Source organism: Papaver somniferum, chromosome 3 (genome assembly GCF_003573695.1).
Source record: "Papaver somniferum cultivar HN1 chromosome 3, ASM357369v1, whole genome shotgun sequence".
In the NCBI taxonomy this organism is placed as follows: domain Eukaryota; kingdom Viridiplantae; phylum Streptophyta; class Magnoliopsida; order Ranunculales; family Papaveraceae; genus Papaver; species Papaver somniferum.
Window position 1 is genome coordinate 130,197,706 of NC_039360.1, and position 15,190 is coordinate 130,212,895.

Below are 15,190 nucleotides of genomic sequence, written 5' to 3' on the forward strand. Positions count from 1 at the left end.
TCTTAATAGTGTCCACTCTCCTGACATTATCTTTCTGTGTGAAACTAAAATTAATGATGATAGAATCATTTCTCTCACAAATTTTCTGAAATTTGCCAATAAATGTTACATGCCTTCTATAGGCCAAGCAGGTGGTATTATCCTTCTTTGGAAGGATGGATTTAAACTCGACATAGTTAACTCTTCTTCTAATATGATACATGCTATAGTTAACAATGACCCTGCCATAGGTGAGTGGTTTCTTTCTTGTGTCTATGGCACACCTTATATTAGAGAACAACCATCTCAATGGATATATATTCAAAATCTAAGTATTTCTTTTCTATTCCCTGGATTCTTATTGGTGACTTAAATATTACCTTGAATCATGAGGACAAAAACACTAGCTCCCCAATTACTTCCATTGAAACTTTAAATTGTATTAGACAATCTGATTTGCATGATATGAAATTTAGTGGCAATCCTTTCACCTGGTCTAGTAATAGCCATGGTACAGGTAAGTTTAAATCTAGAATAGATAGATCTCTAGTCAATAGTGATTTTATGTTCAAATATCCTGATGCAAAACTTATACACTTGTCTCAACTAGGTTCTGATCATGCTCCTATTATCTTGTCTTTATATAACTCTAATATTTCTTCTGGAAGAAATTGGAAGTTCTTTGAACACTGGCTACAAAATGATACCTGTTTTAATGAAATTTTGAAATCTTGGAACTCTAACATTTCTAGTTCAGCAGCTTTTTTTTTGTCTAATAAGCAAGCCAATACTAGACATCTCTTGTCTATCTGGAGCAAATCCAATTTTGGTCACATACAGTCAAGAATTTCAGAGCTACAACTTGAACTATCTAAACTCCAATCAACTGACATACAAGGAAATCATACAGCCCAAGTCTTATCTTTGGAAAAAAAATTGAAGATCTAAATGAAATTCAAGCTAGCTCTAATAGACAAAAGTCTAGAGACCTTTTTTTCAATGATATGGATAAAAAATCAAAGTATTTTCATATAAGATCTAATCAAAGGAGAGTTAGAAACAAGATTGACTTACTTCAAGCTACAGATGGATCTTGGTGCACAGACAGGTCAGCAATTGAGCAACTTTTGCTCTCTCATTTCAAGAATATCAGTTCTACTTCACATCCTGCAGATTCTTACCATTTTCTCCAGCATATTCCCATATGCATCAATGAAGATGACAACAATGCTCTAGTTCAAATTCCAAATGAAGAATAAATTCATAGTGCTCTTATGACAACGGAACCATGGACTTCTCCAGGTCCATATGGTTTCCCTCCAGGATTTTTTCAATATCAGTGAAAAATTGTCAAGGATGATGTGTGTAAAATGGTGCAAGCTTTTTTTCATTCTGGTTTTCTTCTGAAGAAGTTAAATATGACAAGAATTACTATTATTCCAAAGATTAACTCAGCTCAAAATCCAGAAGATTTCAGGCCTATAGCTCTCTGCAACACAGTTTATAAACTGATATCAAAGATTATTGCTCTAAGACTCAAGAAACACATGGAAAATATCATCTCCCATATGCAATCTGCATATGTTCCAGGTAGACTCATTTCTGAGAACATTTGCTTAGTCCAAGAGATAGTTCAAGCAATGAAGAAGAAAAAAGGAAGATCAAGTCATCTGGCTCTCAAAATGGATATGTCAAAAGCATTTGACATGTTAGAATGAAAATTACTAATTGATGTTCTTAAGAAGTTTGGCTTTAATGATAAGTTCTGTAACTTGATTTTCCAGTGCATTTCCACTACTCAAATTGAGATAATGATCAATGCTCTCCTTCTCCACCTTCCAAGCCAACAAGAAGCATTAGGCAAGGAGACCCACTGTCTCCTTATCTGTTTATATTGGCAATGAAATATTTTTCAAGATACTTACTTCATTGTGAGACAACAAAGTTGCTAACAGGGATGAAAATCTCAAGGTCTGCACCAAAAATAAATCATCTATTATTTGCAGATGATTGTATTCTTTTCTGCAAGGCAAATATGAATCAAACAAGGAAACTACTTGAAGTAATTGAAGATTTCAGTAAATGTTCAGGCAAATGATCAATTTCAGTAAATCTGCAGTTTACTTTAGCAGCAACTTGAATCCTACTCACTGCCAGACTATAAGTGGAATCCTTCAAGTAAGACAACTAAAACTAAATGATGAAAAGTATTTAGGTCTTCCTTTTTTCATTGGAAGGAACAAGAAGATTCCATTCTCAATTCTGGTGGAAAAAATGGATACTAGAATGTCCAAGTGGAGATGCATCAACATGTCTGAAGCTGCAAGATCTGTGATGGTTAAAAATGTCACAAATGCTATTCCAGTACACCATATGAAAAGTTTCAAATTGCCTGATGTCACCATAAAGAAGATGAACTCCAGACAGCAGAAATTTTGGAGAAAGAAGAACTCAATTAAAGATAAAAAAAATCATAACCTGGAAAGCTGTGAATGTTCCTAAAGAAGATGGAGGTTTAGGTTTCAGAGATCTACATTTGTTTAATAGAGCCCTACTTGCAAAATCAGCATGGAGGCTATGCAATGACCATACATCTATTTATTCAAAATCATTGGCAGCTAAATACTTCCCTGATGGTGATTACTTCAATTTTAAAAAGAATTCTTCCCCCACTTGGTCCTGGACAAGCATAAGTTCTGAATTAGATTTCATCAAAAAACATAGTTTCTGAAGCATTGGAAATTGCCAAAAATTACTTATTTGGAATCATAACTGGGTGCAAGGTCTTGCAGATCCACCAATTCCCAAGTCAGGTGTCTCTACTGCAGTGGATTTCAAGTTTGTACACCAGCTTTTCTCTACAGACTCTGTAGGTTGGAATCAAGTGTTAATATCTTCTCTTTTTGAAGACTCCACAGTCAGCTTAATTCTAAAAATGGATTTCTTTATCAACTATGAGGATAAAATGGTTTGGCTTCTGGAGAAAAATGGTCAATTTTCAGTAAAGTATGCTTACAAGAAGATGTATGAAGAAAGCAACTTAAATACTAAGACTTGCCCTAGAATGAAGAGTATTTTCAAAAGGTTATGGAAACTGCCACTTCTACCAAGAGTTAACCAATTCTTATGGAAATGTGTTAAGGAATTCCTGCCCACCAGAGATAAACTGTACTATACAATTCACAATGGAGATTACAGCTGCACTTTCTGCAATCAGCATTTAGAAACCCCCTCTCACTGCATTCTTGGTTGCTCTCTGGTTAAACTGGTTTCATTTGAAGTGCTGGGTATTCATTCTCCTAGCAACATCATCCTTGATGATTGGATATGCACCTTTTTTGACAGTCTATTCAAGGGTCACATCAAGGAAGATCATATCTGCAGAATTACAATTGTTGTTTGGTGCATTTGGTCCATAAGATGTGATAAGATCTTCAAAGGAATTACTGTCTCCCCAGATTTAATCATTTATAACTGCAGGAAATCTCTTTCCGAATTTACAGAAATGTCTAGGAAAAGGCATGTCAATCCCAATAGGCAAATTAGACATAATCTGCATTGGTCTCCTCCTCCAAATGGAGCTTTAGCTATTAATTGTGATGCTTCTCATCTTAATAATTCAGGTGGCATTGGACTTATTGTTCAAAATTTTGCAGGTCATCACAAACGATCAAAAAGTATCTACCTAGCTGAATCCTGGAGTCCGGAGTATGCAAAGTGCAAGGGTTTATGAGAAGCAGTGAAGTGGGCAAAAGAAATGGACTTGCAGGATGTTTACTTTCAGATGGACTCAAAGCTAGTAGTTGAAGCTGTCAACAAGAATGCCTTCAGCACAGATTGGAGACTACATAATCTAATTAGAGAAATCAAAATTTTCTTTCATCATTTCGGTTCCTGGCACTTAGAGTATGTGCAGAAGGAGAAAAATAAGATTGCTGACATATTGTCAAAAGTAGCCAGAGTAGAAAAACTTAATAGAGTTTGGTTTATGTCTCCTCATTCTAAGATTCATGATATCCTAACTGAGGGGGCAAATTATGTAAACTCTTAATTTCAATATATCTTCTTTTCAGTTTCAAAAAAATAAAATAAAATAACATTATTTCTTTAAATTTATATTATTGCTAAGTAATCCCTAAATTGTACTATTAATAAAAATTACATTTTTGCTGTTACGATCCAGTAATTATTATCCGAATGACATTTACAATAACTCTTAATTTTATAGTAATTATTTGTTTATCTTATCAAAAATTATGGTCTTAATTATATTATCATTTTCATTATTCTTAAATTACTAGTCTAGTTGATACACTAAGGCTTAACCTTCTAAATATAATTTTACATTCACGTTTTTTTGCTCAATCAAAACCATTTTATTACTTATTATGGCCCAATACAACCAACTAAAGAGTTTACATCAAAAAGAGCCACCAAGGCCCAATAAAATGAAAAAAAACTCAAAGGAAAAAATAAGCCAAACTCAAAACTGAAGCCCAACTGTAAAAAACATAACAAAAAATTTCTAGCCAAACCTATAGTAGATTTGCTCAGGTGATTCCAAAGATGGGATGAAACTTGGTTTTGAGTTGAAAATGATCTTCTCCCCTCTCACCAATCCTGCACCCTTCTTTGCCATGGAGTCAGCAGAGAAATTCACTTCTCTCAAGCTATGTAAAAACTTGATATTATGCAATAGTTCCTTTAAACTCTTCCATCTTACCTGCATGAACCAAGGCAGCCTTCCTGATATGTATGCACTCACTGCTGCTTTAGAATCAGAGTTAAAACATACATTAAGTTTGTTGTTCTGTATATCCCATTCAGCTGCACCTGTAATAGCCATTAATTCTGCAATGTAATTAGTTGCAATTCCCAGACCAGTAGCTTCAGCATATATACAACCTCCCATTTCATCTCTGCACACAAAACCATACCCTGCTGCACCTGGATTGCCCCTAGATGACCCGTCACAACATATAAGAATATGATCTCTTGCAGGTAAGAAGAAACTCACTTCAATAATTCTTTGATGCTTTATTGGTTGATGTTTAAGATCAAAATTTTTAAAGACCATGTAATCATAGCTACATTCCCACATATAGCTTTTTATTCTCACTGCACAGTCTTTTGTATACTGTTTTATTCTTCTCTTGAGATTACCCAAGTTTACTTTCTCTTCTTCAAAGCAAATTCTATTCCTTAAGAACCATATCTCCATCATTGTAATGGAAGCAACCATTAGCCATATATCCCTTACAGCTCCACTTTTATTCTTTGCAAAGTTCATAACATCTTCATATGATCCAGGGTTGCAGAACAAGAAGATTCCACCTAGCCATTTCCATATTATCTGACTGAAATTACAAAACCATAATATATGTTCAAGATTATCAGAATCAACACCACACATATAGCACTTTGATGCTAAACTGAAACCCTTGCTTTTTCTTTTTTCATCAGTTGAGCAGATACCCCTCACTATCTTCCATACATTTCTTGTTGTTGATGGATGAAGGATAGGATGCCAAACATGTCTTGCCCATGTCACTTTTTGATAATGCTCTCTAATACATTCAACAGCTGAGTGTACTGTGAAATCACCTGACATAGTTCTAGTCCAAATCCTAGTATCTTTTGTTTTTGATAAAACAGGTAATTCTTCTACTTGAAAATATTGAAGCATTCTAGAAGGAATCAGCCACTCACCAGCAACAATCAACTCTGCAACTTTCATGTTTTTGTTCTGCCTAATATATTCATCCTCTTCATATATCTCATTAAGTGGTTTATCTTTTATCCAAGCATCACTCCATACTGATATTTGCTCACCTGAACCAGTGATCCATCTAGTATGTAACTTTACTTCATCTAGTACCCATTTCAAACCTGGCCATACTGAAGACTTCTTGTAACCTGAAATCCATTCACCATCTGCCTTTATATACTTTGGTCTCATAAATCTTGCCCATTCAAATTCAGAGCTTTTTTATTTTCCATACTAGTTTCATCAGTAAAGCCTTGTTTATTACTTCCATTCTCCTTATGCCCAAACCACCCTCCTCCATTGGTGAACATGTTTCATTCCACTTTAAAGTTATGCATTTTCTCTCATATAGATCCCCTGTCCATAGAAAGTTTCTTATAAGTTTCTCACAAGTTTTCACTACACTTGTAGGCCACTTATAGACTGACATGTTATAAATGGGAATGCTGCACAAAATTGATTTGATAAGAGTTAGTCTGTCCTTGAAAGATAACATCTTCCCAATCCAACCAGTTAGTTTGTTTTGTATCATTTCCACCACACACCAAACTGTACTTGACTTCACAGCTCCTGGTTTCAAATTTACTCCCAAATACTTGTCTGGTAATGAAGAAAGATTCATTTGAAGCTCATTATCTATTTGGTACTTCCTGGCTTCAGTTACTACTCCTACAAAGAGCTTGCTCTTCATTTGATTTATTACTTGGCCTGAGGATGATTGATAATCACTTAATAATTTCATCACCTTTTGTATATTCCTTCTATGCCCATTGAAGAAAAGAAAAACATCATCTGCAAATAAAATATGGGTAGGGTGTACTCCTTTGTAGTTAACCATAGGGGCAATCCTATTTTCCTCCACCATTTTGCTTAAACTCCTGCTCAGAACATCCTCAGCTAATACAAACAATATTGGTGATAATGGGTCACCTTGTCTCAACCCTCTACTCACTTCAAAAAAACCAACTGGACCTCCATTCACTAAGACAGAAACTCTAGCTGAAGTGAACAATTGATGTAACCATTTTATGTACTTTTGAGAAAAACCAAATTTTGCCATAACTTCAAATAAGAACTCCCAGCTGAATGAATCATATGCTTGTGTTATGTCCAGTTTTAATCCAACATTCCCACCTCTCCTCTTGGTATCTAATTCATTTATCATTTCAGATGCTAAAACAATTTGTTCCTGAATGCATATGTTTTTTATGAAAGCTCCTTGTTGTTCAGACACTAATTTCTCCATCAACCCATTCATTCTTGATGTCATTATCTTTGTAAAAATCTTGAAGCTGAAATTACTCAATCCTATAGGCCTAAATTGAGTTGGTATTCTAGCACATTTTACTTTAGGTAATAGGAATAGAAAATTAGAGTTGAGTCCTCTTGGAATAAAACCTTTTCTCCAACATTATTGTACAGCTTTTATAACACCTTCTCCAATTATTTCCCAAGCAAACTTGTAGAAAAAACCTGGAAAGCCATATGGCCCAGGAGCACTATCAACATTTAGAGAAAAAACTGCATCTTTGATTTCCTGGCCTGAAGGAATACTCTCTAACATCATATTGTCTTCTGCATTTATAACCTCTGGGATTGTATCAAAAATTCCTTCCATGAAGTTAACTTCTTTGAATTTGAATTTCTCCTAAAAATGATTCTCAAGGGATTTTGCAATCAAGGCCTGATCATTTATGATAGATCCATCTTTATCTTCAAGTTCAGTTATAGTATTTGCAGCATTTCTAATCTTGATTGAAGTATGAAAGAATCTAGTATTAGCTGCACCTTCTTTTAACCAACTCACTCTTGCCTTCTGTTGTAATATTGAATGATGTTGCCTAGTTAAAATCTCTTGTTTTCCTCTTGCCACCACCATATTGTTTAACAGTGAAATATTATTTGGGTCTTGGTCTGAAAGAATTGTAGCATTCAACACTTCTTTTTCAGCATCTGCTAATTTGATTCTAACATCCCCAAAGACACTCCAATTCCATTCCTTAATTCTTACTTTCATATTCTTCATTTTTTTCATAAAAACAAAAATAGGATTACCTTGCAATTCTTCATTCCAAACTTCATTGATTAGTCTTTTGAAATCTTCATGCTCCATCCAAATCTTTAAAACTCTAAAAGGAATATTTTTAGGTTTAGGCATCATCACACAAGACCCCAAAAGAGGACTATGATCAGATATATTTCTTATTCCAACTTTGTAACACCAAGTAGGATATTTCTCAATCCACTTGATATTATACAAAGCCCTATCCAAAGTACAAACAATTATTTTTACACCTGCTCTGTTATTACTCCACGTAAATTGTAGACCTGAACTTGGAGCTTGAACTAAACTACAAAAATTGATCACTTCATGGAAATCTTGCATAGATGCTCTTTGAGGAGATCTTCCCCCTATTTTTTCATCTGCACTTAAGACTGTGTTAAAATCCCCAATTAACATCCAAGGTAAATGCATGGAATTTATTACCATTAATTCATTCCATAATTCTCTTCAATCCACTGAAAGTGAAGCTGCATGAATTCCTGAAACTAGAACACCACAAACATTCACAGTAATCACCTGTCTAGTTATTGAAATCACCTTTGGTTCAGTTATAGAAGCACTCCAGAAAAGCCAAATATTTCCTTTAATACCATCTATTGAATTATGTATTAATTTTTGATTCATACCTCTTAGTTTAAGACTTTTGCAGTCATTAGAATTCCATTTCACTTTTGGCTCCACCACCCAAACAAGTGTAGGACTAAATTTTTTAACTAAACTTCTTAATTTATCTTTGGATCTAGGTCTCCTTAAGCCTCTGATATTAAAGAAAACTGTCTTCATATAGAAAGTTAAGATTGAGAAGTAGTACGACTCCTCACACCTTTTTTCGTTTTCACTAAATTTGTTCCATTGTTTTTTCTTGTTGTTATAAAACTGATGTTCTTTGGTTTAACCACTTTTTTCACAACTTCTTGAGTTCCTTTCTCCTTGTCTGTAACAACCTTAATCTTGTTTATCACTGAAGTACTACTAGTGTCCACATCTAATAATTTGTTTACACTCAAGGGAGGAAAATCATCATTCTCTAAACTTTGTAATAAATGAAATTTACCTGAATTTTCATGTTCTTGAGAATCAACTTCACTTGGCTTCTCTAATGGAGTGATGATAGCATCTACAATTTCATAATTTGATGATTTGATGATGAAAAAACCTTTTCCAAGAGGAATGAATTGATACTCACCTGTTAATTTCCATTGTTTCCTCAAAGATTCTTCAGCAGCAGCAAATTTCAATTTAACAAAATCTAATCTACCAATTAAACTAAAATTCCATTCACCAATACTCTCATCTATGTCCTCATCAGGAATATATAGAGATGGTACTGAACTTGTAGCTCCATTATTGATTATCTTCTCAGAAAAGAAACTGAAGTTAGGGTTATTCAAAACTGATCCCATTTTAAACAAAAGAGATCGAATAAATCCCCCGAAATGAAACAAAACAACCCTTCCAACCAAAAAATTATCCGTTACTCAGCCTTAAAAGCAAAACCAAACCTATCATTGGATTCAGCAACGAAAATCACCTGAATTTATTGTAGAAGAAATCAAAATCCGATGAAAAAAACGAGAAAACAAAACACCGAGTTCGTCGCCCGATTCGCAGAGCTCAACTCGCCCGATTCGTTTTCAGCTGAAGTGCAACAAATCTAATAATTTTACATTCACGTAAGGATTCATATAATAGATTTTATTTGTTGAAGTTGAATTTGTATACTATATTTCGTTAAATATTGACATTGGTAATTTAATCTGATTTAAGTTTGAGTCTACATAAAATTTTAATATGCCTTGATAGTCTTTAGATTTTTGTATTAACAATAAATAACTTATTCATAAATAAATTTTATTCTCATTTAAGTTTAATATTGTTCTAAATATTTAAGTACTATAAATATCACTCCATACGTATAATTTAGTGATTTAGTGAATCATTTATTGGACCAAAGATAATCTAGGCATAAGATCATTAACAAGTTTAGTCTCTATTTTTGTGGATTATATGACCTCATATTCTTAATCCTATCTAATAAGTCTTATAAGCTATCTGGTTTAAATACAAAACACATACTTCTAATTTTTATTAGTTAACTTTGCAAAATTTAATCTTAGATAAATACTAGTAAAGGTTTTTAATCCTAATCATTATTTTATCGCTATATATTTGTTAATAAGATTTTAGATTAAGTTATGCTCAATATAATACTAATTTAAATTCTAACAGTTTAAGTTTATCATACTAATTTTCCATTTTAAAAGATGATTAAATATATTTAGGAAGAAGGATCCTATTAACATGCAAATTTATTTTCTTTTAATCCTAATATTATACTAAGCATCTGGATGCTATTATTGCTATTTCATGTATATTTGTTTCATCTAAAAGATTTACTGAATCATCTATTACATTAAAATAATTTTGATACAAAACTATTAACAAGTCGAGTCTTTATTTTATATATTATATCCTCATCTTTTTACGTCTAACGCCTAATAAGCATTATGTTAACTTATCTAGTTTAAACGCAAAGCATATATTTCTAATTTTTCATTAGTTTAATTTACAAAATTTAACCGTAGGTGAACATTATTAATTTTCCATAACTATTTAATAATAATTATTATTTTATCCGTTAGATATGCTTATTGAAATTTTAGTTAACTTAAATTCAATATGTAACTAATCGAGAAATGCTAGCATTACTTAATCAAAATTATTATTATTATTATTATTTCTACTCATTTATAGTTACTATTAGAAAATTTATTATTAACTCTGATGATCGAAGTATTACTCTAACTACTCTTACGAATATTATTAAGTCCCACCAATATTATTAATATTTATGTTATTATAAATTGTTGACCCTACGTATAAGTCAACGTACTCAATAAATTTCTATGTGACTTTCAAGATTTATCAATAATACTAATCTCACTGTATTTATTGTATTAAATAGTCTACGTGTTCATACTTTTTAGATTAATTATTCTCAAATCCTTATTAGCTAATGTTATTTGTGTACCCTACAAATTTTACTTCATTATATATACAAACTACCAAACAGACAAATCAATCAATCAAATAATGTTTTTAGTTATTGATAGCTTTTAGTGATTAAGATTTATCTCTCAAACCCAACCCAGTTCTAAACTAATCTAGTTCACTAACTGACACTGGTTAATCCTATTGTTTCCCATATAAGATCTAATAGTGAGCTCTGATACCAACTTTGTAGCGCCCCTGAAGCTAGCAGCTGACTAATCTAAGAGATTAACTAAAAATCTACTACAAAACTTAACCCAAAACTAACCCCGCTCAGAAATATATATACAAGAACTTCTCTCAAATGATACATATACAATAGTCATTTAGTTTGCAAATTGAATAAACAACATAATAAACATAACAGGAGTTGGCTAATTAACAGAGTCAACTCCTCGAAGCTTTCGCTGCGCAACTCTGATCTGTTTTTGAAACTGAAAGTGAGAATAATTAACATTTAACCTCTAAGTAACCATAGGCAAGATTTGAAAAACAATAATGTTTTCCCAAGCATTAAAAAGTGACCAAGTCACTCAAATAAAAAAAAACATGTATATGGACAAAATCCTTCTTCAAACAATGTACTAATATGGTTGTGCAATTCCGAACTCGCAAATCCACACCTAATCGTAAATATGGATGTCGACAATTCCGAACTCGCAAACTGCCGACCAATATATCATAAAATCTCTAGGTATAAATGTGAAGGAGCGTATCCTATATACCACAGGTGGAAATTCTCATTTCCCATAACAATTCATATGACAAACAAACAATACAAGTCATTTCCAAATCGTGGAAAGATTCACAAAATCAACAGAATTATCACAATGCAATTTAAACGAAGCATGGAATGCACGGACAGACAATGCATGAATGTGTTAAGCATAAAATTTTTTAAAAGAAACAATAGTGGTTACAAAAGAGTCAAATGTATTCCCACCTCTTTTGATGACAAGCCACGCCTACCTCAAGATCCACGATCCAGTGGTTCGTCCTTTGAATCGATCGTTGTTAATAAGACTAACTGTTAATCACACAAGAATTCTAAGAATCTAGCCAAATGGCTCATACAATAATCATACAATTCTATATAACGATCTGAGGACCATTAACATAAGGTCTAGCCCAATGGTCAACTAACAGTCTCTAACGGTCAAACTGACGGTCATCGATCAAGTAATAGTCAACTTCTAGTCAATAGTCAAAGGACAAACGTTAACTCGGTCAATAGTCCACTGAGTCAAATAGGGAATCACTGAGTCAACTCAGGTTCAACAAGGTTCACTCAACTCAGTCAGACACTGAGTCAGATAGATTAAATGAGTCATCTAAACTGAAAGAACTCAGGCTAATGTTCTTGCACATAACACAACTCAATTACAACTTCAATTGATAAATTCTTAAATAAACTTCATAATCAAATTACAAACAGAATCACTGCTTAATTACCTGCAGTTGAAGCTCTAAGCTTTTACAAGAGAGATTCAACTCCATACCCACTCATCAAATCTTCATTCATATATCTCAGTCACATAACATCTTATTCTTAACAACTCAAAAGAAATTCAATTATTCTTTCTAAATAAACTTCATAATTTAATCACTATCGAAAGCTCAGTTTACCTGCAACATCAAGCCTCCACTGATGCTACTCCTAACTGGAACCAAACATTTATCACTCTAACCATTCTCCACCAGTTCCATAATTTACAGCTGCATCTCAGCTCAACACCACAGCTAACTCAGCTCAATCATATCATTGTCAACATTACTTCTAATTCCCATAATTCAGATACCAGTCTCCAACTCCAGCTGCATTTACATCTCAGATTTTATCCTCCCTATATCATCCTAAACATTCATCTAACCCCCAGCTTAACATTTACCAATTTAATATTCTGATATGCGCAAGGCTCCATTCTTAGCCTGCACAAACAAACTTCAACAACCGCAGCCAAGATAACAAAAACAATAATCTCCAACTCTGCTCTGTGTCAGCATCAAATTCATACATACATATCCACTAATCCAAGCTTACCACCACCAATACCCAACTGTTAACTCCAACCTAAATCATAATACATCTGCAGCTTCATCACTAACCTGCAATACCACTTCAGGATTCACTCAAACCATAACATCTCCCATTTCAGCACACTCAACTTCAGTTCAACAAAACCATCATTTTCCAGTTCCCCAACGCCACTATCAACCATCCAAAAGAAATTTAATCCATACAACCTCAATTCAATATATACATAACACTCATTCAAGTTCCATAACTCAAAATAGATGAAATTCAATCCAATACAATTCAGAAGAAGAAATTACCTTAAATAGTCGACTTCAAACTCCTCTTCTCCAACCGTAGTTCAATCCATGAACCCTAAATCCAAAACCGTTTGAAACCCTAAATTAATTCTTAATTAAACTTCTTCTTTTCTATAACCAATCACCAAATTGAATACCCAATTCTTCATCTTTGTTCTCAGAACACAAAACCCATATTTAATCTTATCCCTAAGATATCGATTTCATCTTCTAATTCATCTAGAACCCTAATTCACAGAGACATAATTCATCACCTGAAATCTTGATACAATCTGTAGTTTCGACCTAACCCTTCGATTAATTCAACATCCAACTTAAATAACAATCAGAATCATCAAAATCGAACCCATCTTCTAATTTATCAAATTCCTCTATTTCTTCCATGAACCCTAACTTAACTTTAGAGAAGCAATTTCATTTGCTTCTTCCCGTGCTTGATAAACATCAGCATCATCACCAACAATAGATTCCTAATGTTTCCATTAAGTTTCTTTTTGATTTCGACCTCAGAGTTATCTCACAGAACCGTCGGAGCGATGAAGAGAAGCAAAAGGATAAAAAGAAGAAAGAGGAGGAAGAAAGAAGACACGAGGAGAAAAATAAAGAGAAGGAACAAAAGAGAATGGGTTTCTCTTTGACACGTATTGGTGATAAGGCCAGCTACACATCACAGAGGCACCCAACCAACAGATAAGGGAAGACCTTCAGTGCTCACAGAAGATAACTCGGCTGCCTTGATGAGTACGAGTGTTAAATGACCATTTTACCCTTCACACAACTCATATGATTTCTTCTTCGTATAATATCCGAATGATAGGTTCGAGTAGTCTATTCCACTCAACTTTTCGAGATCTATCTAACGGAACTAGATTCGTATCTAAATCGGTGTTAGATTAATTCCTATTAATTAACGTTTGTATCAAACTAATTGAGTTATTAGAGTCTAAATCATCATTTGACCAGTCTAATAGCGTTGACGAGCTTGATGGTCCTTACAATGGGACTGTGGTCATTGGCTGGCCGGCCATGCCTTGGACTCATCCGGTCCCACGCTTCACGATTCCTTTATTTTATAATTATTTTCCTTCATCTCATTAAGTTTCTCAGTTTCAGCAAAACCCTGATTTCGTCATATTTTCTCAAAATGTTGCTCAAATCAACATAAGAAAGCATCAAAATTCTCAGGACTGAGACACGGACACCCTGGCGACATGAGCATGTTACCTTGACCGACCAAGGTTGTATTTTCGGCTTGCAAGGAGCCGGTCCCACGTATTTTCACTATTTGACCTAATTTGCGCAATTGCACGTATGGGTCCAAAACTCTTCCAAATAATTTTGGAATTTCATAGGATGATCGTCATTCGATCCCGTGACTACCCAGGGTCGGTTTCATGAACCCTTGGTCGTTCCTTAATCTCCTCATAATTAATTAGGTTTTATCACCTAAGGCTCAGACGAGCATTTTTTTTAATAAATGATTAAACCAGCATTTAATCATCCTTTCATCAATAAATCAACAAGTCTTCAAGAGACCTTGGTATTTGCTCACTTGAGTATATGGGCGCTACATGGTCGACCCATGATCCCATGTAGCCGATCCCTCCTTCATTCCATGGTTAATTTTAAACAAACCATCAATTGATCGAATTAGGGTTTCTAAGTCCAAGGATCATAATTCCAGATTCAAATGCTAATAATTTTACGATGATCTCATGGTCAACATTTTATTTACTTGGTTCAGTTGCCAGTATTTAAATTAATATTTTATTTGGTCATGCTACCAATAATTCATCAAATGAGCAACATTCGCTCAGATGAGCAATATTTGCTCAAACCAAGGAATATTGGTTCAACTATCAATATTCAACAATTCATCGAATGAGAAGTATTTTCTCACGTTAACTATCAACTTTCATTCATACATTATACCTCTGTCTCAATAGACATGTTCAATTCATGAGTCTCGGAGCATTTTCAAATTACGTTCGACT

The 15,190-nt window shown here is 33.7% G+C and overlaps 1 long non-coding RNA gene across 1 annotated transcript; it reads right to left on the minus strand.

Annotated features, from left to right (window-relative positions):
* Positions 1-12,208: 12,208 nt before the first annotated feature.
* On the minus strand, positions 12,209-14,177 carry LOC113357373. Its single transcript, XR_003363588.1, has 2 exons — positions 13,197-14,177; positions 12,209-13,070 (listed from the first exon to the last, which is right to left on the minus strand). It is a non-coding gene; the product is annotated as an uncharacterized LOC113357373 (long non-coding RNA).
* Positions 14,178-15,190: the final 1,013 nt, after the last annotated feature.